Source organism: Etheostoma cragini, chromosome 19 (genome assembly GCF_013103735.1).
Source record: "Etheostoma cragini isolate CJK2018 chromosome 19, CSU_Ecrag_1.0, whole genome shotgun sequence".
In the NCBI taxonomy this organism is placed as follows: domain Eukaryota; kingdom Metazoa; phylum Chordata; class Actinopteri; order Perciformes; family Percidae; genus Etheostoma; species Etheostoma cragini.
Genome location: NC_048425.1, coordinates 2,338,875 through 2,364,190, shown reverse-complemented (window position 1 = coordinate 2,364,190; position 25,316 = coordinate 2,338,875). Strand labels below are relative to the sequence as shown.

General features: G+C 41.1%; 1 long non-coding RNA gene across 1 annotated transcript; it reads right to left on the bottom strand.

Moving 5' to 3' along the window:
• Positions 1-5,429: 5,429 nt before the first annotated feature.
• LOC117935122 lies at positions 5,430-24,632 on the bottom strand. The gene is made up of 3 exons (XR_004654684.1): positions 24,623-24,632; positions 21,349-21,351; positions 5,430-5,533 (listed from the first exon to the last, which is right to left on the bottom strand). It is a non-coding gene; the product is annotated as an uncharacterized LOC117935122 (long non-coding RNA).
• Between the last annotated feature and the right edge of the window lie 684 nt (positions 24,633-25,316).

The window sequence follows — 25,316 nt, the reverse complement described above, 5'->3', positions numbered from 1 at the left end:
TTACCTTCAGTTAAGGTCGGCACTCAAGGCGTACGGTGTCCCCTGGCAGAGGCCTTTGCCCATCCGTCCTATTCGGAAGTTATTTACCGTGCAGCCTAAAAACTGTGGTATGGCATCCAGGCTTTATCAGTTCTAGTGATATCTCGCTGCTCTGCCCTTCCTTTTGAAAGCATCTGGGTACGCAATTGCCTACACCTGGGTGTTGAGCTTGACTTACATGATGAAGGGTCTAACATCCCAGAAGTGTCTCGCAATCCAGACCATCAGCAGATTAACTACCATTTAATTCATAGGACACATCTCACTCCTGTGAAAATGCACCACATGAAAATGATTAACAGCATTTTTTAGCACTTTCTGCCCACTAAAAACTCAAGGTGCATATCTTCACATGTTCTGGGAGTATCTCCTGTTGGTCAGTTCTGGAACAATATTGCATCCAAAATTTCCGCCTTGATTAATGTTACTGTGCCTGTTATTGCTGATGTTTTGGTTCTGAATGACCTGTCAGCCTTCCAGCTCTCTAAAGCTCAAAAACGTGCTGTGTTTGCTAGACTTACAGCTGCTAAAAGGGTGATTACAACCTGTTGGAAGCCGCCTCGTGCTATGTTTGATCATACATGGATCATTTCCTTTTTGGATGTTGTATACATGGAACCACCCACTGCTCGCGTGAATGGAGCCCCAGGAGAGGCCTACGGACACTTGGCTTTGAAATCTATGCGGTTCATTTGGGTTACAGTCTTTTGAATGTGTGATTGGTCCCCTGTCTATGTGATTTGGGCTCTGTCTATGTTTGTGTCTGTTTATGTATGCGTTTCTGTATGTCTGTTTCTGCATGTATTATTTGTATGTCACTTTCTCTGTTCCTCACACGGAGCAAAAAATTGAAAACCCTCTTCTCTGCAGACTGGATGGTGATGTTCATTATAGTTGTCGACATTCATTATTTGTTATTGAGTGCCCATTTTCTAAGAGAGCAGTATCTTTTATTAGCCTGTATGGAATATTATTAATTTGTCAGGTTGTTAAAGTGCTCACTCATATTGCTGGGCCGCTCATTTAATAAGTGTAAGCTAGTGTGCTGGTTTTTATAGGTCTGTGTGGAGTTCAACCAATCGTGATTTTGGTTGAATGGCAGAGAAAGATATTCCAGTTTGCGGTGTCATATTATTAATAATGATAGAAGCGGTTTTTATGAACTTTATTTGATTTTGGCCAAATTTGTGTCTGCGGCTATGATTTTATTGTGGAGTACGTGAACCCCACCTCCTTCTTCTGGTTCTCATGCTCCTTCATTTATCACTCTTTCCTTCTTTTTCTCATTCTTCTATCTGATTCATTCTGTCTTTTCTTCTTTTTCGCCTCTGTAATTTTCCCGTGTATTCTTCAGCTTCTTATTACATCCGTCCTCCATTTCTCATTTGCGCAGCATAGCTCTTTCCCTCCCTCTTTGTGTCCCTTTTTTGTCATAATCATTATTTATTTGCTTGCCTCTTTTCCATTTCCTTTGTTCTACTCTTACTACATTCATCGTCATGTTCATTTTCTTATCTCAACCCATCACCCTTCATTTCCTTTGATTCCATCTTCTATCTCTGCTTTCTTTTTTTTCCTTAACTTCTTTCCATTTTTATATCCTATGTTTTCCTCTCTTCTCCATTTCTTGGTCTTTCCTTGTTTTCGCAATTCTTAAATCTTCAGTTTGTGGAATTCCCTGTCAACATGACGTGTTATTTCCTGATAGGGAACAGGATGTAATTGACATTTTTTTTCAAAAACATGTTTAAAAGGAAGCCTTCTGTGGTTGTAGCCTTGGAGGATATTTGTGCAGAGGGTCAGTGTGTCACGTAGTCAAGACAAAAAAACTCATGTGGTTACTTTGTGGTACTTGAGTCAGCGAGTAATGTTAAGGAGTGGCCAAAAAACAAATACATAAATCTACTCTTCGCTAGCCAGTTGGCATGTGTCGCACTGCATGAATCAAAAAGACACTTATATGACTTGTGAAGACAATCTTAACTGGAAAGAATCACATTTTACTTTAATGTAATTTAAATAAAGAGCTTGACTCATATGGTATGTTCAAGTGAGGTTCATGTTCAAGTATGCTTGCATGTCCAAGACAACAATGACAAACAGAGAAGAAGAGAAAAAGAGATTTTGAGAAAAACAAGATATTTTTACTCTAACATTTTGAAAAACTTGTATGCTATTAGCTATGCAAATTCCTAACAACATACGTAAGCAAAATAAGTAAATAGCCAAAGCTATAACACTCCTGTTTTCTTTGTAACAAAATGCTACACAAATACCAAAAAAAACAGAATTAAACTAAATTAAATGGTGTGTGTGTGTGTGTCCCTGCAGGTTGTCAGCTGTGTGTTTGCCTGGTGTAAGCCTACTCTCGGACGGCCGATTCAACTCGCTGGGCCTCATCAATATAGTTTCACGTTGTCATGTGATCTTGTGATCTGGATGGGAAGGATAACTCTGGGAGTTGGAAGGGGTGGTTTGGGATTCTGCCTTCTCACTCAGGAACACAGGTTTGTGGGTCTGAGTGTTGCGCTTTCGGTTTCATATTTTCATATTTTGCATATCGTTATGTCATATCGCCCTAGTGACAATGGATAAAAGTAAGTTGCTCCCAACATCATCAGGACAGCAGAAACTGTACACATCTTCAGACTGAAAAAGTCATCTCTTCAGTCTGCATCTTGGCCCATGAAGAGATGAATGATCTCTTGTTTCTAAAATGTAGCACTTGAAGCAGTTTTCCTTATTCGATGAATGTCATGTATTCACATGATTCTTGCTTTTTTTGGGAGGTATCCCCTAATGATTGAATTCACTTTTTTTAAGTAATGTAATGTTTGAGATAGACATCGTAGATCTCGGTTTTTGTCTCTTTTCCAACAAACAGGCAACGTTGTTTCCTTTGATGCTTATGTTCCATGAAGGATTGACAAGTAGTTTCATTAACTCGGTGTAGGCAACGCCGTGGCGTTTTTCTCGCTACTGCTAGCACTCTAAATTTCCAAACAACAGAGTTACACATTGAAATGTAGACTATAGTGTTAACCATAAAGATGGCAGATCAGAAAATGTGCACATGAGTCGATGTTGCTGAGTTGAACCGTCAGAAACCTTTTCATCTTTTTTTGCTTGGGGGTCCTTCAAAAAATTGGAAATAAACCAGCAGGGCGCAGGTGGATGTTTTTCTGCGTGTTGGCAGTGGGAACCATCAGACGGACTGGGCCTAGGCACTCACTACACCACTGGCATGTGCTGGTAGCTGACATACACATAGAATAATAAGCATGGCTAAACCTGCTCTGATTCATCATCCCCTCCCTTCCTGGTGTATTACCAGCTGTCACTCATCATCTGCCCTTAAGTACTGAAGCACATCCAGAATAAGCAAGCGCCAGCCCATTCTGTCTTCGCCTTGCTGTAAAAACCTCTTCTTCTGTTCTTTGTTAACATACAGACTTTGGCTAGACTTTGATTGTGCTGCGTTTTGAGTTCACAGACCACCTGCTAGAGGAAGTGGAGTGGATATCTGGCAGATATTAATGAGACATCATGGTCAGGAAACAAGAGGATAACAAACTGTGGAGTTATGACCATGGTAAATCATACCTTTGTACTGCTTTGATACTGCATTTGCAATGATATTAAATATTCTTAATAAAACGGACACCTATGCTAATTGAATGAATTTTATGTTGCGCGACCGGACAATATTAATCCACTCGCTGCAGGTGGCTTGAACCTTTTTCTCTGAGAGTGTTCATGTTCTGTCTCATCACTAGCAGCTATGACTGCTCCTCGTTGTTTGAGTGTCTACGCGAGGTGGCCTGAGGAACACCAACTGCTGCATCTTGTTGGTTTATGTTTGGCTTTGTTTGACTTTCCTTTTCCCCATTGAGATTTCAATGTGCAGACAACACCACCCAAGGAGCCAGACAGAAGCAAACAGGTTACAGCGTAGGCAAAGTATAGCGGGACTCACCCATCCCCACCCATAAAGTAACAAAAATTAAAACAAAATACTGACGTTTTTAAATGACATTTTCCATATAGTGTCTTAGTGTTTCTTATTTGTAGTTCAGCATCTTCCTCCGGCTACCCACTGGAGTGGAACGGATCTGATTCCCATGCGGAGTCGCAGGCTTCCTGTTATTACACACCATGATGTCAAGCACTGACACATTACCACTACAGATCCACATATATCACACAAACCAGAAATTAACAAACACAAGCATGTACAGGATGGACACACAGTCTAAACCACCACATTCCTGATTCACGGTCAGAGCTGCCTTGGTGAGGACTTTGGTCAAACCTAATTCTGGAAGTGTGTGTGTGTTTGTGTGTGTGTTACTGTGTGTCTCTCTGTGTGTGTCCAAACTTTTTTTTTTAAGGAAAAACCACTGCACGGCCAGAAAACACCATCATTTGTATCGCAGAAGCAGAACCACAATTAAAAGTGAGCTCAAGTTCAAATGGAGATCATGGTCTCAGACACACACACACACACACACACACACACACACACACACACACACACGGTACACTGGACCAAATATAGAAATTATACAAACATACAAATAAAAACAAAATGCACATACTATATATGAACAACCAGTATGCGTGAGGGCCTGGTCCCACCAGAATTTAAAACAACCAAAGATCTGCAGAGGAATCAATCATTCCAATGAAACTGCTATGATTAGAGGATTTACCAGTGCAGGAGTTAAACTCATACATGTACATGGTACATGGAGGGAGTCATAGAGTTGGAGATTTTGGGAAGGTGAATCAGTCATTTGGATAGGAGGAGTTGGTTTCACACACACTCTTTCCTCTCGCTTTGCAGCTCTGATTGATGAGTGAAATGAATTTTTGACTCACCCATCCCTCGCTCTCCCTTACTCTACTATTGTCCATTAAGATCTTTAACAAAGAAATAGTTGTTCAAGTTTTCCTTCTCTTGCCCCCCGTTTCATTTCATATAGCAAGAGCAGTGTCAGCAGCACAAACACACACACATATTTCAGACAGCTGTATAAACGGGGTTGAGGTGTGTCGGAGTGTGTGTATTCTGCGGCCGTTATGGCAGAGTGTGTCACTGAGGCGAAAGGTTAAGTAAACTACCCAACTTTGTAACTGATTATAGCCCACTGGGTAGAATAGAAAATAACAGAAAGGAGTGGCAAGTCTGCTTATATGAGAATAGACATAGATAGAAACCCAGCAGAATGTAACAGTTTCATTATTGTTAATAGCATTTCATTGTTACTTTTAAAGTGTATTATTAAAATACACCTAGATTTGTGAACAGTGCAATCCTAGACACAGCACACAAACACGCAAAAGATTCAAAATAAAGATATTTCAATGCCTGACCCACAGATCCTTTTTTTCAGTCGTCAAACTAGCAAAAGTGGGCTTGGACACGCCCTAAACGCACCTGCGCCACGTGCTTTACGCCGTGCTCTTAGATCGTTAAAACAAGGCCCCTCGTCTTATTCCTGGAACCAAGTCTTCTCTCTCAAATTGATGGTTAACACTGTGGGGACCTGACTTCTGTCCCCAGATGGTATTTTGGTCCCCATATTGTTCCCCCCTAACACACACACACACACACACACACACACACACACACACACACTCAGAAGCCACCCAGGTCGGCTTAGTAAAAATTAACAGACGGAGAAAGACATTTTTCCATTTAAAAATGTATGGATGACTCTCAGTCACATATATCACTGCACGAGTGTGTGTGTGTGTGTTTGTTTTCAGTGTGGATATCATATAAGGAAGCAGAGAGAGAAAGATGATTTTGTGTGTGTTGGGGGGGTCAGTGAGCAGAGTGACCCTGAAAAGTGCTGAACTAGAAATGTTACAACATTTACTGTTTCCGCTTCCACTCCAACCATACATGCATTTTTTTCCACCATCCCTCTTTTCCTTGTCTCTTTTCCTCTTTCCTTTTTTCTTTATCTGTTTTTTTGCTCCACTCATCTTTTCATCATCTCATCATCTAATTGTAATTTGTCTGTTTTCAATCCATCATTTTGCTTTTTTGTTTTTCATCTCTCTTCATCCCCTTGTTCTGTCTTTTATTCCCTCTCTCCCTTCCTCCACCTTTGTGTTTCTTCTTTCATCGCTGTAGACTCTCCATGGCAGGCATTGAACGTGTGTGTGTGTGTGTGTGTGTGTGTGTTTGTGTGTTTGTGTGTGTTAGCATGTTACATAGTGTGGGCAATGGCGTGTGTGTCCACACAATTTTTTAGTTAAATAACAAAACCCATCAAGCAACTCTGTGACTTCCTCAAATCAACACACACACACACACACACACACACACACACACACACACACACAAACACACAGTTAAATCTTCAAACAGGCCTCACACACTGTTTTTACCCGCACCCTCATGATATGTGCTGATACTGAGATGCTATCTCCCGTGTTACTGTTACCGTGGAGATACCATCTTGGCATCACCACCTGTGTGTACCACTCCAGTGTTTGCTGTGCAGGTGTGTTTTGCCAGTCAGTGAATTTTGACATTTCCTGTTGTTTTGTAGGTATCTACTCTTAACACTAATATATAGTATATGTGTACCAAACTGTATACTAATATACAGGACCTGTTGTTACTTTTGGATAAACTGAACGACATCCTCAATATCATCAAATTTAACAAGACAAAGAACTGTGGCGTGAATAGATTTATTTATTAAAGGACCACACCAAGGTTTTGCTTTGTTTAAAAAGAAGCAGAAGCTGATAATTGTGCGTTTTGTGTCATGCAATATGTATCTTAAAGCGTGCATCCTCAAAGGCGCAACATATGGGAAGAGGAAATGAAAATTCCAACATAGTACCCGATTTCTGGTCCCAGGGTACTGCAGCAGAAGACATTGTGTCTGCAGTTTAACGTCTTAAATAACGAGTTCAAGTTAAGTCAAGTTAGCTTCACAATCTGGCCAGTACCTTCCAGGTGTTGCCAAAAAATATACAATCTGAGCCACGCAACCTCCTCTCCACCATGTGACATGGAAAGCGGACAGGCTACACAAACAAGACAAAAAGGAAAACTGAAGCATGTCCTGATCCCTGTGGTTTCCCCCACAGATCACCACATCTGTGTGAAATTCTACACATCGTGGTTTTAAGATATAACAGCTTCTTATCTAATTGTACAAAAAAAATATATCAACACCACTTCACGTCATGAGATCTACAGACTGCTATTGCAATGTATGTTTGGAATAATGGATTATCTGTAAATAATATGACCATGTAAGCTTTTATTACATTTGTGGTTTAAATGAAAGCATTGTAACATGCCATGCTTGGGCTTTATGGTAAACTCACTCTCTCTATATGAGCCTGTTTCTGTTCAGGGGGTCATGCAAAGAGTGAACCGAGATCTCAGCCTCTGATACACACAGACAACCAGGACAACAGATAGAAAACACATGTGGGAGGAACTGTAAGTGTGTGATAACAAAAGTGCGGGTCGCACACTAGAAGTTTCTTATAAGACAAAAAGAAAGAAAGAGGGATGAAATGTTTAAAGGACATACTCTGTGTGTACAGCCTGTTCTCATGAACCATATGTTTCAGAAAGCTAGGAAAAGATAAGCACTGTAATTCGTATTATTAACATATTTTTGCTGGGCGCACCACATTGGATGCTGTTTTATATCAATGCGTAAGAGCCAACTACAGAGGATGTCAGGGTGATGGGTGGGGACTTTCAGTCAGGACATGCGTGTCCCTTGGACGTGTTTTGACCCTCCTGTTGTCCACGGGTCAGATTTAACCCTTTCAAAATATATCTGAAATCTGGGTTTCTTTTTAACCAAATTACCACAAAAAATTGATTGGATTCCTTCCTTATTGGATTCCTTGGATTCAAACGCTCTTTGCAAATAAATACAAAAATCACATGAATCCCTTTCATTCCTGACTAATCTCATCTTTACGTTCCTCTGATTTTAACTTTTAGTCAAAATAATTCATAATTTCTGCTTTTAAATAAGGGGTTATTGACCATGAATTCCAAAAAGTACTGTAAAACTAGTGATAGTAAGGTGTTGTTAGTCCACACTAAAAAAGAAAAGTCAGAAAAAGGGACAAAAGGGTAAAATTTGTGTCCTTTTTTTTGACCCGGGGGGACAAAACAAGGGTTAATACAAACCACAAACTTTTTCTTAAACTCAACCAGTCGTTTGGATGCCTAGACTTGTGTTTGCTCATTTTTTCTTGCCTCAATTTAACCGTAATCTCTGTCGAAACGACTGGCAGCTCTCGGTGCTCTGTGACCCAGATCACTGTCTCCTATTATCAGGTAACTGAATCACCAACTACTGCTGACCTGACGGACCGCCACGACCGGCAGCTTGCGGTGTTTGATACCCGGCTAACAGTCACCTGATCTCAGGTAACCTCAGGTAACCTATCGCAGATATTTTATATTCAAAATCTCCAATTAAAACCACAAAAAAACTGGTCCCCTTGCTACAGAGTCCACATTTGTATGCAGAGATCTGTTTATTGAGAACAACTGTCTTGGAACTGCAACATTGGATCACTAGTTCCAAATTAAAATCTGAGCAAAATATTATCCCGAACATTCAATACTATTTTTTATTTGCTAACTGTTTTCTTTTCTCTTTTCCCCTTAAAGCTCTTTCATTTCCCCTGTGCGCTACTGAGATTATAGTGTTGGCCAATCAAAGCAACAGTAATGTTGCTGCAAACTGGTGTTTTTATCAGTCCTGTGTTGGGCGTTTATCATGTGGAACAGTAAAGAAGAGAAAGAGGGCGTCGACACAGCTGCTGTTTTCCCAGAGTGACATTGTACTGTAGTATGCAACTGGCATCGGACATGGCAGGTGTTATATTTATCACCTTGTAAGTTGCTTTTGTTTCAGTTCCCTGTACACTGAAACAGCGGAGTGACACATGGAGATGATGTATACAGTCTCTCACAGGTTTAGACACTATTATCACTTTTCAGTAGTTTCAGATTTCCCAATGCACAAATAAATGCAGGAACATATTTCATAATTTTTAGATTCTGTTTGATATCATTGCCTTAACATGGTTTCAGATTCTTTTTTTAATGGCGTACTACTTTTGTGGCAGATTTTGGTATTGATAGTGTCAAATTAAGTTCAACTTCAGAAAAACTGTGTTAAGTATTGGCTGTTGGCGGCGTTGAGCCAATAACATCAGTATCGGCCTTGAAAATACCCCAAGAGATCAGCTGAAATATAGAGAGTAACTGATTTGTGTCTCATTCCAGGTATTAGACATGCCGGAGGCCAGAGGGAATCCTCAGCCAGCTGCTGTGGTTTTGGATGGGGCAGTGATACTGGCTGTGATGAAGCCCAGACAGATCTACTTTGAGGGCAGAAACCTATTCTTGTCTTCAAACTCCTTGCATCTAACCACTGTTTCAACCAACAACAAAACAAAGCTGTTTTTTTACATGTTTAGTGGCTGGTGGCGATTTCCTTTGCATTGTTACTTTGACCTTCAATTAGATGCCGTTTGTGCACTTTGTTTTCGTTTTGAAACCAAAGATGAACAGACAAAACAAGAGAGAAATGCCGAAGGGAATCCTTAGCCAGCCACTGTGATTTTTGCATCAGGCTACATCCTGGCATACAATACAGGAATATTAGCAGTTACAGAGCCCAGAAAGCCTTATATTGAGTGCAGGAAAGCAAACCTCTATACCTTCAAGGCCAAAAGAGTGTCTGTGTCCCAAAATGTAACAGCTACTTGGATTTTTATGCAAACGGTTAGTTTGTTTGTTTGGTAGCTTGTTGGATAGATAGTTAGCTAGCTAGCTAGCTTGCTAATTCCACCCACTGTGCTTTAGTCACTCATCTGGCAACAGTGAATGAAACATTAGGCTGTTCAACTTTACTAATTTAGTATTTGTGTTTGCTAGAAGGCTCAGTTCAGCCTCATCTGTGCCTTCATCCAATGTTACTACACATTTTATACAAGTACGATGTATTATTAGTGCACCCTTTAATTGCTGGTCTTAAGAAATGTTAAATGCTATCTGTTATTGGCGCCCATGTTTGGGAGTAGCACACATCATCACACAGTTTATCAGTTTTCAGTGAAGTAACTCCCTTTTAACAACGGCAAAGTTTAGTAGAAATAATGTGTGAAACAGTCTTTGTGCACCAATCAAACCACAGAGATGGATTTGCACGGTGGCTGACTGTAATTCCATATCTCCCGCTGGTCACTGCTCTGTGCTCCTCGGCTTAAAAAACGTCAGAACAAAGTGTCTGCGTGTTACAGATGTGTGTTTGATTCCAGGTATTAGTCCTAGCTGACACCTAAGGGATCCCCAAGTCGGCCGCTGTGGTTTTGGATCGGGTTAAATCCCAGGACACAATACATTAATATTAACTGTGACAAAGCCAAAAAATCTGTACGGTTGAAACGTAAGATAACCTAATTTGATTTGGACGCTGGCTTGAAGCTGAGACAGCGGAGCTGCTCACGCCATTTCTGTCTCACAGCGCGAATAAAATACTGTTTGACATTGAGAGGTAGTTTTTAGTCATTCTCTATCCAGTCTATGATCTAACTTTCTCTTTCCATCCATTTCTGTCCTACTCTGTATTCTTTGAAAGGTTAAATTCTTATAGATTGAACAGGTTTTGTCATATTTAATTTATTGTATCGCTCAGAATCTCTTACTGTTCTTGTGGCATGTTTTGCTTTAGGAATCTATTTTTATATATCAACCTCTAAATCTTCCTTCTCTCCACAACATGTTACCCTTTCTCTCCTCTGCTGCTTGTTTTTGTCATATTTGGCCCGCTCAGCTCTTCTTCCCTTTGTCTGTCTCCCTTTCTATGTGTCATGTTTGCTTTTTCCCCCCCGTTTTCTGTTTTCTTTCTGTTTTTACCACCAACCATCCTTGTCTCTACCCTCCCTGTGTCATTTCTTTCCCTCTCTGTCTCTGATTGTCTCTGTCTTTTCTCTTCTCTTGTCCTCTCTCTTCTCCTTCCGTTTAATTCTGTTTCTTCCTTTCTCATCTGTTCTCTCTTATTCTCTATTCCCAATGTGTCAATGCCCCCCCAGGTGTGGCAGATATAAGTGTTTTATAATCTGACACCTCTATTGGCAGAGCAACATCATTTGTCAGTTCCTTCCGAAACTGTTACCCGTCCTTAAAGGTAAAAGGAAAAGCATTCTGTTTGTTGGTTTGTGTTATTATGTGACTTCAGTGAATCTGAACTAAAGTCACACACAGTGGCATGGACCAGCAGTGTTTTGCGAGGAAAGATTAGTGTTTTTGTCAAAGGAGTCTGGTGCCTTTGAAGAGAGAAGAGATAACAGCTTCAGTTCCCCATCGTAAAGAACTGTCTGACACCAAGGTAAAGCTGTAAAAATATTCGAAATGAAAACTGATATTGTTTTTTTTAGGTGACTAAAATACATTTAGCTGCCCTGTCTGTCCTTCAGTACGCACGCCTCCAAACTGGGAGCGTGCTGACCCCGATCTACTGGCAATACACTGACTATGGAGACGTATACAACCCCACTTCCTATGGTCCAAACTATCCCTTTAAGGTTAGCGCGTTAAATTTAGACACAAAAAAAGACTTGGTTAAGGCCAGGAAAAGAGAATGGCTTTTATTTTTGTTGATTTGTTGGGGGGCATTTTCAGCCTTTATTTTGATAAGACAGCAGAAGACATGAAGGAAATGACATGAAGCAAAGGGCCACAGGTCTGAGTCAAACCCGGGCCCTCTATATATGGGCGCCCGCTCTACCAACTGAGCTATCGGGGCACCCAGAGCATGGCTTTAGTTAAAATAACTACTGGGGAACAAAAGTTTACAAATATTGGATGTTGGAGCAAATGAGACGTGAACATTGACCTGTCCAACCAGCATGAACTCATCTCTCTCTGGCTCTAAAACATCATGGCTGCGATAGCACTTTGTCATTTGTAAGTCAACCTATATCGTCATTGGGAGATGGCCAAAGAAAATCAGCCAAAGGAATCAGTGTAGTTCTTTACATGTCAGTGTTTTGGCCCCTGTGCTGTTCACTCACTAGTTGTGTTTTATGATTAATCAGTTGCATTGTCACTGCGGTGCTGTTAGCTACCGGACCCAACAACTCTAATATCTACACACGACTGTTAATGAAATGGGTGTATGTGTGAGAGACAGATGTGTGTGTGTTAGTTCCTTTTTCTATAGAATGACATCAGTCTGTTTTGGATGGTGTTGTGTCTGTACACTCAGTGACCGTTGCTAAGGTCATCTGCTTTGTCTGTGTGTGTGTGTGTGTGTGTGTGTGTGTGTGTGTGTGAAGGAGATTAGAGCGATAAACTGAGCGGCATCATGACTTTGTTAAACTGTGGGAATGAGTACTGCTTGTGTGTGTTTCTAAAGATCATCTCATCAACACAGGAGAACCCTTAAAGGAGTAGTTTGACATTTTGACAGCCTGGCTATCAGAATCCTTTACTCTGGGCGAGCTCATGAATAGTAATGAGCTCAGGCACCATGACATCAGACTGACCAGCTGTTGTATTTGGCCAGATTTTTCGGCTTATTTTGTTTCAGTGGCTAGAACTGACATTCACGACATAACACACACACATGAACCTATAAAGTATGTCAAGAAAATGCAGTAAAAACAGTTTTGTGTGGCAATGCACCTTTAAATCAACTAAAATACTGAAAGCAAATGCTTTAACCTATTAAACTCCTAGGTAAGAGCAGATTGGGAACTATGAGCGTCATTTAGGAGTTTAAGAGTTTTAAATGGGAGTGCATATGAAGCGATTTTTCACCGGGGGTTAATCTGGTGAATTGGATCGCTGTTCATTGTTTATTCGCCCAAAACATGTGTTTGTGTGTGCGTGTGTGTTTTGGGATATGGGTTGTCTTTGTTAAATGTCATAGTTCAGTGTCAGTGTGATAAAACATCTCTTAGCGCAGCAGCGAGACTTATAACACATAGTCAACATTACTTAACCATCTGTCACACACACACACACACACACACACACACACACACACACACACAAAGCTAGGCCCGAGTTTGTCACATTTTTCACACATATATGCACACATTTTGCACACAGAACACACTTAAGCACTGCCTCAGTGGCACAAATGTATTCACACGTAGGCCAAAACACACACACTCACACACACACACACACACACACACACACACACACACAGAGCTGGCCCTTTTGCCTTTTGTCACCAAAACCCAAATTGTATAATGCAGAATGCATACACACATTTAAACACTCACATGTACACACACACACACACACACGTACACACACACACACACACACACACACACACCCCAACACACACACACACACACACACTTGCAGACCACAGAATGATAATTTGAAAAATACAAAACCAGAAAAAATTCTCTGCAAGGGATTGATGATCTTTAATCATCTTTCTTTCATTTTTCTTTTGGTTGTCGTTTTCTCAGCAGCGAGAATCAAAAACACCTGGATGGCCTTCTCTCTTCTTCTCTCTGTCTTTCCTCTCTGCTCTCGCTCCCATATTGTCCCCATCTCCAAGATCTCTTTCTCAAAGCGAGGCTTTGGTCCGGACACGTCCTGCAGCCACGCTCAAACGCTCGCAGCACCGTCATTCTTTTCCTTTTCCAAAGATAACAATAGGAAAACGGGTTTGTATTCTCTTGGATGTGGGTTGTGAGGTGACTTTAAGAGAGGGCTGTTTGATTGTGAAATAAAATCATAATTAAAATTATTTTGGTCAATTTTGAAATCATGATTACACTTACACTTACTTACTTTGACTTTTTAAATTTTGCCGTTATTTAACGGCTAAACCAAATCAACAGTTTCCCTCAATAGTTTCCCCGTTTGAGCTTTTTTTCTTCAGAACTCAAGACAAAATAAGAGTTCACTTGCAAATGATAATGTGCAAAATAACATAATAATGTGTTTTTTTGATGGTTTAGGAGCCAAAATGCCAAACCCGATTTAAATATGATTAATTGCAAAGCCCAACTTCAGACTGGTTGATTTTTGTTGGGCTATGGTTGTTATCATACTGGGGGAAATTAGTCTTTTACCCAACATGCAGCTGAAACCCATTTCTAACAACAAGGCAAGATTCTTAATTGATCTTAATTGATTGTCAAAAACTACATCCTGTAAAGTTTCATTGTGGGCCTTGATTGGCTAGTTACATTGCTGTAATCATCACATAGCCTTCACCATACACAGAGACAGTCATGGAGAACTTTCCATAAGATCATCTCTCAATGCAAATCAAACCAGCTATCAGTCTAAGTGAAATAAAACCATACAAATCTCTAAGTATGGTGAAGGGTTTGTGATGATGGGAGGGGGGGGGGGGGGGGGGTAGTTTAATTCTAAAGGCCCAGGGAAGTTTATCAGGATGCATGGTATCCAGAGCCATGAAATAACTGGCCTTTAATTATACAAATTTGCCTGCCTCTATGGGAATTTAACATAGGGGTGTGTTTACTTATGCCTCCTGTATTTTAAGGAAGAACATTTATGTATTTACATTACATTATTCATTCACAAAGAAAATTGGTGAAGATGAATTGCTGAAGATTTTGAATTAAGGCATTAAGATCAGTTTGCAAAAGATTTTTTTTATTCCTCTTTTTAATCAACTTTAGCGCGGGTGTGTGAACTTTCTCAAGCCACTGTACAATTAGGTTTGACTTGTCGATGGTTGACTTGTGATTAAGCTGCAAATGTCTGCACTTAGTATTAGAGCTCTGTCACACCGAGACAACACTTCATGCCATCTCGTCTCCATTTTTGCGCTTCCGTAGTTTTGCAGTCTGTCCACCAATGTTGGGTCTCGTTGGCCCTCATCGGCGTCTGTTCAGCCAAGTGAGCATATTGAGTTGGCCAATACACAATGTAGTAAGCTGTTCACTGTATAAGGTTGGGTGGTGAGTGTGTATCACGTCTTACTTCCATGCAAAAGACTGGACTCATTCTGTAAACTTAACCATATCGTAGTTCACGTTTGAAGATATTACTGAAAGTGCAAATTTGTGAAAAAAAACAACTGTCTGGCAATAGTGTGACATAATTGTGAGAGACCTGCTCTGTTTCTGGGTTTTTTACAGTTAGTTGTCACTTGCTTTATATGGAAAAATGTGATTTCATGAACAATTTGTTAAAGCCCCAACTTGCACACGTTCCCAGTTCATGAGATCTATGTTCGTGATGTGGTACATGTAGTTGGAATGTCCTCCCTGACCCTCTGAGGGCACCACAAACTACTGAGACCTTTTAAAAAGGACTAAAAACGTTTCTTTATAGCAGAACCCATGAGTTTTAACCTTGCACAACAATGTTGTTGCACTATTTGTATGTGTTGTAAACTGATGTTTTTATCTTGCTATTATGATCTTACCTGTAGCATGTTAAGGTTTGTCTTAAATCTAAAGTGCAATACAAATAAAAGGTTTTATTTTTATTATTACTACTATAGTTCCATGTGGTCAGTCGGTATTTGAATCAAGCGGTCCAAAGGATTGGGTGGAAATGACGCTGATATTACAGATGGCGCCAATAATGGACTGGGAAGCTTTTCAGATTTCAGCTCAGGGACTTAATAGCTCAAGAAAATAAATTCCCTTCAGGGTTTTACAATTCAAACCTGGACCACTTGGGTTGACTTGGTGGATCAAACTAAACTCCTTAAAAAGTTTGAGACATGTACACCGAAAGAAAAAGCTGATTCAAAATGTCAATAATCAGTTTCAGGGCATTCTTTGCATGAATCAACTTTGAGTTAGAACATGAATTTGAATGATGTTAATATGAACTGACTCATATCTGGTAAACCGTTATATAACTTTGCATTGTGTTATTTAGCATCTGGTAACCTTTGGCTGTCCTTCGGAGTCAAGCGGAGAATCCAAGTCACCGGAGGCAGAGATGGAAAGTGTGTTATATATCACAAAGGCAACAGAAACAACCTTGTATACTCCAGAGGTCTCATTTAAACTCGACCTTTTCGGGTGCGTGGCAGACGGTTTTCTCAGGACGCGCAAGCACACACAAAGCTTTCAGCGATTGTTTTCGCAATGTGTTGGAGAGCACGGTGCTCCGATTCTTGGTGTGTGTTTTCCTGACATTGACAAATCAGCTTATGATTGAATTCATCAACAACATGGCATCTGGATTAAAGATGATGAGATGGAGGGAAGGAGGCAGAGAAGGACAGAGGGAGTGAAAAGAGGAAGCAAAAGAGAAGGAGTCCAGAAGGAGTTTCTGGATGTTTTCTGGAGTAAAGTTGCGGATGCAGACGATGACAAATTATCTTAATTCCTCACTTATGGTACTATCCCCTTGACTGTCAAATCGACGAGGCTGGGGCCAAAGTCGGGGTCTACTCTCTGACCTCCGTGGAACTCTGTTTCCGAGTGTTTCTGCTGCTTTAAGTTTCCATGTGTGTGCAGGGGAAGGAGAGCTCCCGTTTTCGCTGTACCGTGTCGCAACTGTTTTGCATCTGACTCCAGGGTTTGGTTGGGGAGCAGATTACCTCATGTACTTAACATGCGTCAAGTAGTTGAGTGTTTTGTGCCTTCCAGCGTGATTTAAAGTCGGTCAATTCAAAGTTCAAAGTGGTTTTGTTTTGGTTGATTACATAGAATAGGGTAACCGTTTGATGGGAAACTGGGTCAAAGAATGCAGATGAGTTCAAAGAGTAGATGATGATAAATATGAATTAAAAGTTAATTAAGAAGAGCACATACGGAGGCCGATGGAGGATGTGTGCTGCTGTTTGATTTGTTTTTTTCAGTGCTAATGAAAGATGAATTGCTTTGGTAGTATAGACCAGTGATTTGCAGGGTTTGTGGGAAATGAGTAAAATGAGTGCATCACAAGGAATCAAATGTTGCTGTAATCTGACAGGAAGTGTCCAGAAAGTGTCAAAGTAAAACTTAACTAAAATACCCATGAAATACACACACAAAGAACGTAATGTACCCATGTTTTGCTCTTACTTTTATCTATTTTGTTAGACAAATCCCACTTTAACACATTTGAATAATTTTCTCTCTGTCTCTACCACCAACCACACACACACACGCACACGCACACGCACACGCGCACACACACACACACACACATTCAGTGACATTGTTAGGTCTGCAGAGCACAGTGGAAGCATTGTTACTCTAAATGAATGTGTTATCTTGTTTGGCTTTAAGACTGTTAGTCTGCAGGAGAAAGTCCTTTCCTCTGATATTGTTTCCTTCTGATATTCCTCTGCCTCTAAATGTATACATGTACTGTGTGTGTGTGTGTGTGTGTGTGTGTGTGTGTGTGTACATTCACCAGTGACCTGTTCTCTCTCAATGTGAACCAAGCATAAATATGTCTCCTTTCTGTTTTCGCTCTATTCCTTGCTGTTTCCATCACCTGACACAAATAAATAGACCTAATGAGCTATTTCAAAATAAAAGTTTCCACCAATCAAAATGGAAACCTTCTTAAAAGTGGGAGTGTGCATTTGGGCGAGCAATCCTTCTTTCATCTAAACATGAAAGGAAAGAAACGGGGGTTTTGCACTTCAGGGACGTTGGAGCAGACATATTTCACAGATCTTTCAGACTATTCCAAAGCCCCATTTGATTTGTCTTTCAGTGGAGCATTTGTTGGTTCAATCATGCTAAGACCACAAATGTATTTCTGTCTACATTAAGGGTGTAATTTCTTCTCCATTCTTCACACAGATCTGAGTAAGATGTCCAGCGTGTGCATCCCTGTTAGGACTCTCCATCACTACCATTTGACTTGTTTAAATATGTTTACATGTGATTAATAAGTCTCTGCCCTCTAATTTAATCTTCTTCAAAACATATTCCACATAAATCAGGCAGAAAAATGTTAATGAATCCATGAGGACTCTTTTTTCATTTTAAGCTAGTTTTTCTAAAAGGAGGTACTGATATCTTCATGGAAATGCTCAGATGGATGCATATTTCCCATTTTTTAAGTCTTCTTAATCACATTTCCAGAAGTTCTGTGTGAGTTTTTTTCTTCTTTTGTGCTAATGCTGGATTGTACATCATTTCCTTAAATGAAGTTGAGTATTTATAGAGAGAAACACTAACTCTTTGAGCTAACAAGCTTGTTAACAGTCAGTTATCTGTCGGGAATTCATTAACCAAATGGGCATGGATTTGCTGTCTCAGCACGTGTTTTGAGTGCATGTTAGGAACTTTAGGCAGACGTGACTGATTAACACACACATGCAATATGAGATCTGTTTTGTTGACGCATAGACAATAAAGCCTACTATTCATTTTTTTCATCCGATGTACATGGAAATTGATAGTCTACCTTGTAAGCCCATCTGTTAATGCAAATACGACATTGATATCAGGATAGAGACCTCCCCCATCTGAATAGATGCTGGACATCATCGAGGGAGCACACTTAACTCTAGCGAGTTCCTTCTGATGTTGGGAATTAGTCTGCGACAATGGAGTCGCTTAAGTTGTTTCGGTGTAAAGTCGGTATGAGACTGCAGGGAAGTCTAGTTGTGGTTGCAGCTGTGCCAGCAGTGCAAGAAGCAAAGTGTATCTTTGGAAATTTGACTATCACAAAAAAAGACACAACGACCAACAAGCTACTATGGTGTCTCTGCTCTCTTCTCTGTTCGCTTAAATGACAGCAACTTTGTGTCCAAGTTTACTACAATTGAAGAAAGGAAGGATTTTTTTGTCCCTGTGCACACGTTGATTGCAGTAATACCTTTGAAATCAAGTTGTTTTGCCTCAACATGTCACCATTTTAAATGTTTTTAATCGGTTCTTTCACCATAAGCATCATTCCCTTTACTTCATGGGGTTTCCTGTACGTCTCTCCACTTTATCTCCATATAGTTTATTTTTGACTAATTCCTCTCTTAACCTTTGGCTTATTTCTTTCTCCCCTTTCTTTCCTCCTTTCTCTCTCATGCTGTGATTTATAAAAGGCTCCATTGTAAAAGTTTGTTGACATTTCAATTGTAACAGTTATGTTTATTTGCTTTTGGACACAAACCGAATGTCCACTCAAGCTAAAACCTGGCCTGCATGAGGCTTCCAACAGTGTGCGTGAGTGTGTGCGTGCGTGCGTGTGTGCGTGTCTGTCTGTGTTCAAGTGTATTTGCACGTGTGTAATTGAATGTGTGCAAGTATTTGTGTGTGCCTCCCGTGTGTGTTTATAGGAAAATAGCCGGGGCCATCTTGGCTGGTGTGTGTGTGTGTGTGTGTGTGTGTGTGTGTGTGTGTGTGCGTGCGCGCGCGCGTGTGCGTGCGCGCGCGCGTGTGCGTGCGTGCGTGCGCGTGCGCGCGCGCGCGCTTATGTCGGTTTTCCGGACTAGGAGCTGGAAGCTGTCAGGTGGAGAGGATCAAATATCGGAATGCTGATTGGAGGTTGGTGTGTGTATGTTTGACTGAGTGAGTGTGGAGACGGAGGATAATTTGCTTAATGGTCAAATGGCTCAGCTAAATCCTGTTAGTATCCCTGTGAAAACAGCACACAAACGCACACTGCTACACGCTTGGACAGGGTCGACTGTCTAAATAACAGCATGCTGTTTCCATTGAGAAAAAACACAATAAGAAAGAGGCTTGTGGCGTCAACATTCCCAGTGGACATTCAGTCCTCATCATAATCACCATCATCATCATCATCATCCATCCTTCTATTGATTGTGTTTCTCGTGTTCGTCATTCTCATGTTTCACCGCATCCTCCATTTGTTTAGAGTTAAATGTGTGTGCGACTGCAGTGTTTTAGCTCATCAGTTCCTGATCGTAGTTTGTATTTACAGTTTTTCTCAAATGAAATGTGAAAGACATTCACGTCGCACCCTGAGGAAGCTCACAGTTCCCTAAAAACAAAAGCCTTGTCTTAACCCTTGTGTTGTCCTCAGGTCCAATTCGACCCGTTTTCTTTCATTTTTAATATCAGGAACTTGAATTTCTTTCAACCAAATTGCCTAAAAATAATGGATGCCATATAATGTTCTTAAGGTAAAATTAATTATTACTTTCACCGAATTTTGGGTGTTTTATTGAATTTTATGGCGTCTTAAAAAAAAAGTGACCAAAACCTCCGAAGAGATGACCTAAAAAAAGACAAAAAGCGCTGAAAAAAACAAACGTAATTGGTTTTGTACTTCGTAAAAATTAGGCTAAGGATTTTAATAAAACAACAGAAAAAAAACAACAAAAACATGGGAAAATGCACAAAAAGTTGATGATTGAAGACAACACAAGGGTTGATGTAGAAGCCTTGATTTTCATTGATGAGGTGATCTCATCAACAGTTTGGTTGTCTGCTTTGTAACGACCAATCGTCTTTGTATGATTTATTCTTAATTTAGAAATGTTCAATAAATTGAAACTACACACTGCGAGTACCCCGCAGTGTGTAGTACGTCAGCTTATCGCTCCTCTTGTTAGATCTTTGCCTCTGTTTTGTTTCTAGTTCAATATGGGCCTTTGTCATACTAAATGTGTCATTAGCCTCCTTAAACATTTAACACATTTCCTCTGTGTCTCACACTACACACACACACACACACACACATGAACCCCTCCCTTCTCTCTCATCTTGTAATAATTAGTGTAAATTGGAAATGTGCATCGTCGGGCTTTGTTCAAGCTCACAGCTTCCAACTTTCAGGTCATACCCTTTTGTCCTCGCTGTCTCTGTCATTCTATTCTTCTGTCATTTCTTGATCTTTCATTTCCAGTGGGCTTTATTGGCATGAAGTACAACAGTACCCAGAGCACATTCTGCTCCGGTTTACAAATTGTAACCAGATTCAGCTAGAAGCCATGACAGTGTCACACACAGTGATCACCAAAAGCAACTAGACTGGGACCAACTGTAAAAGTGTCAGTCATCATGTGTTTTCATTGGTGCTCAGCTGATGCAGTGAGCAGCACGCACAATTTTTCTTGAAGACATTTTACAGACCTAAAAACCTTGGAATTGCAATTTTAAATCCCCCAAAAACCCTATATGCAATGGATTAGTGTTACCTGGTGACCTCTAGTCATTTTAGTAATTACGGAGGTTGTCTTTGATCCTAATCCCGTGCAAATCAGCCATGTCTGCAATATGTCAAGTAAAATCCCCCCCCCCTCCGCCTTTTTTATCCCTGTCGCGATGTGGGATCGCATGGGGCTGAGGACTCGGCCTTTCATGGCCAAACTAGTCTGAGCCACTGTCAACCGGAGACCTCCGTTCCCAGGCAACGTGCTACGTCCGAGGGCAGATGCGATTGTTTGCCGCATCGTCCTGGTCGTCCTCTACGCGCCTCCGGGTATCACTTGTGGGACAGATAAGTCAATAAATTCAAGTAAAAGCAGTATTCGCACAAAACTCCGACGTGTGTGTTTGTGATTCTAAATCACATGAGGGCCCCAGATGATACTTATCCTGTGCAAATAGGGCTAAACTCTACATAATTACTCCTACAGTTTTTTTTTTTTTTTTTTCCACTGCTTGATTTCTCTTATCTTCAATTCACTGTGAAAACGTTTGGGTGTGCGTCATGCACTGCTTGAGCTCGAATCTTCTCGAAGTGTCCTCAGACTTGGCCACAGGCTTCCCAGCCTCTGCTGTTTGCACATCCAGGTCTCCATGGATACAGTATCATAGTGACAGTGTTGTTTCACTACACTACTGTTACTGTTGTTATAATCCATGACATGACAGTCAGACAGTGGTTCTTCCTCTACGTCTCTATGTATTCGCAAGTAGTTTGTGGAAAAAGACGGCAAGTTCCAAAACAAAAGTGATGTATGCATTTGGGTCATACACAACGTCAATGGAAACATCAATGTTTCAAACGTCACCTCACATTGGCTACACCCACGGCAACTGGTTAGAGCATCTCAACGTTAAGTTCAAAGGAAACTGGGAAACTGGATCTGGTGTGCAACAAGTTGACGCCTGGTAATAGCACCTCGTCTGAAGGCACCTTTAGAGTGACAGATCACGCTGGAGTTTTTCTCTCTGGAACGCTGGAGCTCATCTCTGGACACATTTGGTCCAAAATTTAGTTTAGTCAACACCTGGAGCTGGTTTGAAAACGATAGAACATGACTGAGACTAGGTAGATTCAGTTTATCACGGCACAATTGGGTGGATAGAAACTCAGCTCTCTGTCTATGTTTCTCATTCCATCTTTGAGGGATTGCATCTTTGAAACTGGAAATGTGTGAGTGCGCACACACACACACACACACCCACACACACACATACATACACGTACATAGACACACATAGTGAGGCTCACTATCTTTGTGGAGACCCGTCATTGACATTATGCATTCCCTAGCCCCTGACACTAACCCTAACCCTTACCCTCAACCCTAACCATAAACTAATTCTAACCCTAATCCTAAAACCAAGTCTTAACCCTCAAACAGCCCTTTAAAGTTGTAAGGTCTATCATTTTGGCCCCAAACTGTCCGGACCCCACAATACACTGTATTCCAAGTTTTTGGACCCCACAAATGTAGTTAAACAAGAATGCACAAACACACACACATGCACACAATCCCTGGGGAAGGGACCAGAATCTTGTTTGTCTCCGAGCAGCGATTGGGAAACAAAGTGGAACGTGCATTGTTTTCAACCCAGGCGCTCCCCGCAAATATCTCCCGTCACAGCGAGGGAGAGGATGTATTTTAGGGTCAGTATATGTGTTGGGATGGGTGGAAGGAGGGGAAAGAGGGTGGTGGTGGTGGTGGTTTCGGTCACGTTGTTGTGTTTGCCAACGGCACAAAAGCAAAGCACAGCTGGGCCTGGGATCCCTGTTTGGCTCATTACGGTCGCTCTTTCTTTTCACTTTCAGCGTCTGTTTTTCCTTACTTTCTGCTGCTCCTGTCCCTTTCTGTTGATTTTTGCACCTTCAGTGGGTGCGTGCGAGTGAGTGTTTGTGTCTGTGTGTGTTTTGCGTGCATCTGTGTATCAGCATGTGCTACTGTAAATATTCATGTATTTAGGTGTGTGTGTGTGTGTGTGTGTGTGTGTGTGTGTGTGTGTTTGCCAGCTTTCCAGCATCTTAAGCCCCCTCCAGTTTCTTGTGGCATCAGATGAACTTCAACAGGGGTCTGGGACACAAACCAACATACCAGTTGCTACACTATCATCCCCGCTCTTCTCCCCAGCCAATACCAAGACAACAATAATATTTCAGCCCATCATTTTCTTCTCCAACAATATATGCTTACAGATTCTTCTGGGATTTGTTGACAGTGGGAATAATAATCCACGAGATCTGAAAGGTTGGCAGAGATTTGCTGGAACTGAGTTGTTCTGTGGCATTTTAAAAAGGAATACTGGGTAAATTCTGATAGAGTCTTTCATTTTTTCCTTTGGATTTCCTATTTTATGTACACTATTTTTACTTTCCTTTATAATACACATTGTTCACAGGAAACAGCCACTGCATCACAGCTTGACTTTAACAGAAGCTCTACTTTCTCTCACTTCCATGGCTTTTTTATGTTACCCACCTATCTGCCGGCAATTGAAACAGGAAGAAGTTTTGCTTGCTTTAAAGATTAAAGATTAAGATGAATGTATCCTATATCAGTCCCACTTGGGACTAGGGGAAATTACAATTTACACTCTGTCGTAATTACACACAGGCCTGAATTACACACACATGCTCAGTGCCTGTACATGCACTAAATGGAGAGATGTCAGAGTGAGGGGGGCGCCCTGAGCAGTTGGGTCTTTAGTGCCTTGCTCAAGTGCCCAGGAGGGGAACATGTTTCCGGTCTCTACGCTAAGCTAACCAGCTGCTGATTGTAGCTTCATATTTAGCGTACAGCTAAATGAAAGTGGTATTGATCTTCTCATCTAAATCTATTCCTTCCAACTGGAACTGGTTTTCTTTCTGATAGACGTTCAAACTCAACACAAGACAATCCCTCCACTAATGGCAGTGCAACATCAGCTAAGTGCTTCCTCCTCGTTACTGAGACTGTCTCTCCATTCAGTTTGTGTTGGCCCAGACTCTACCAGCAGCGCAGGCAAAGTGAAAGAAAGTTATGAACATGTTGCTCAATGACGAGCGCTCAGCACTTGGCTGCATTCAGGTCTTGATTGCTTGGATTCTACGTTGACGAGAAACGGCATGCAGCTTTGTGCATCAAAGATCCAAAAATGAATTATTAAATGTACTTGGCTTCTGTTAATTTAACTGGGCGGCCCGCCTGGATATTAGCACGCCTATTTTGTAAATGAACTCTTTAAATTGTCAGCACATGACAGACTCACATGCCTGAGACTGGGATTTGATGGTTATAGGGTCATGTATTGTTGATGTAGGGAGTGTTTTCTCTTCTTCTGTCTCACTTACACAGTTTGTTAGTTAGTTAGTTAGCTAGTTAGTTAGTTAATTTGACAGCCAACCACCGGGCCAACAGTCAGTCCACACTCTCTATGTCCAGTATTTCCTACAAAAAGAGACATTGTGATAATTATGTTTATAATACAAATACAGGAAGCATACTCTTTCTCGATTGTTTTTATCTGCCTCTATGTATAATTGCTGTGTTCATATCTGCCCAAAGAAACTGTAAGGGGGGAAAACGAACCAGAATCCAATGAAACAGACATAATAACATAGGTTTGAAAATGCCTTGTTGTGACCTAAACCATTATAAGCGGTTCTTGTGTTTTTGAGGCTAGACCCTTATTAATCGAGGGTAGTGTGGTATCTACTGTAGTGGCTAGGACAAAATTCCCAATGTCCATCTTTTCTTTCCACAAAGACACACAGGTCAGGCAGATCAGGAGCTAAGAATTTACCCTGCCTCATGCCCAGTGCATGCTGGGATAGGCCCCAGCTGCTCACCAGCCCGTTAAAGCACTCATAATTGTAAGGGAAATGAACTCTTCACTTCTCTCTGCATCTGTTTCTTTGTTTTTTTTTGGTTTTTCTTCTGCTAATGAACAACAGTGCAGCTCTTCTCCTTCTTTCCATCTCTACATCTGTCTGTCTCTTTCTCCCCTTTTAGATTCTCTATCTCTTTTCCTCCCTCCCTCCCTCAGTGGCTTGTTCTCTTTTCCATAATAATTAGCTCCCCTCCAGCCCAACTTCAAACCCTGTGGTCGGAAATCTGCATTCCGAGGATGGAGCGGGGCTGAGGAAGACGAGGGGAGGAGGAGAGAGAAAGAGAGAGTTTGGACAGAGAGGGAGGGCA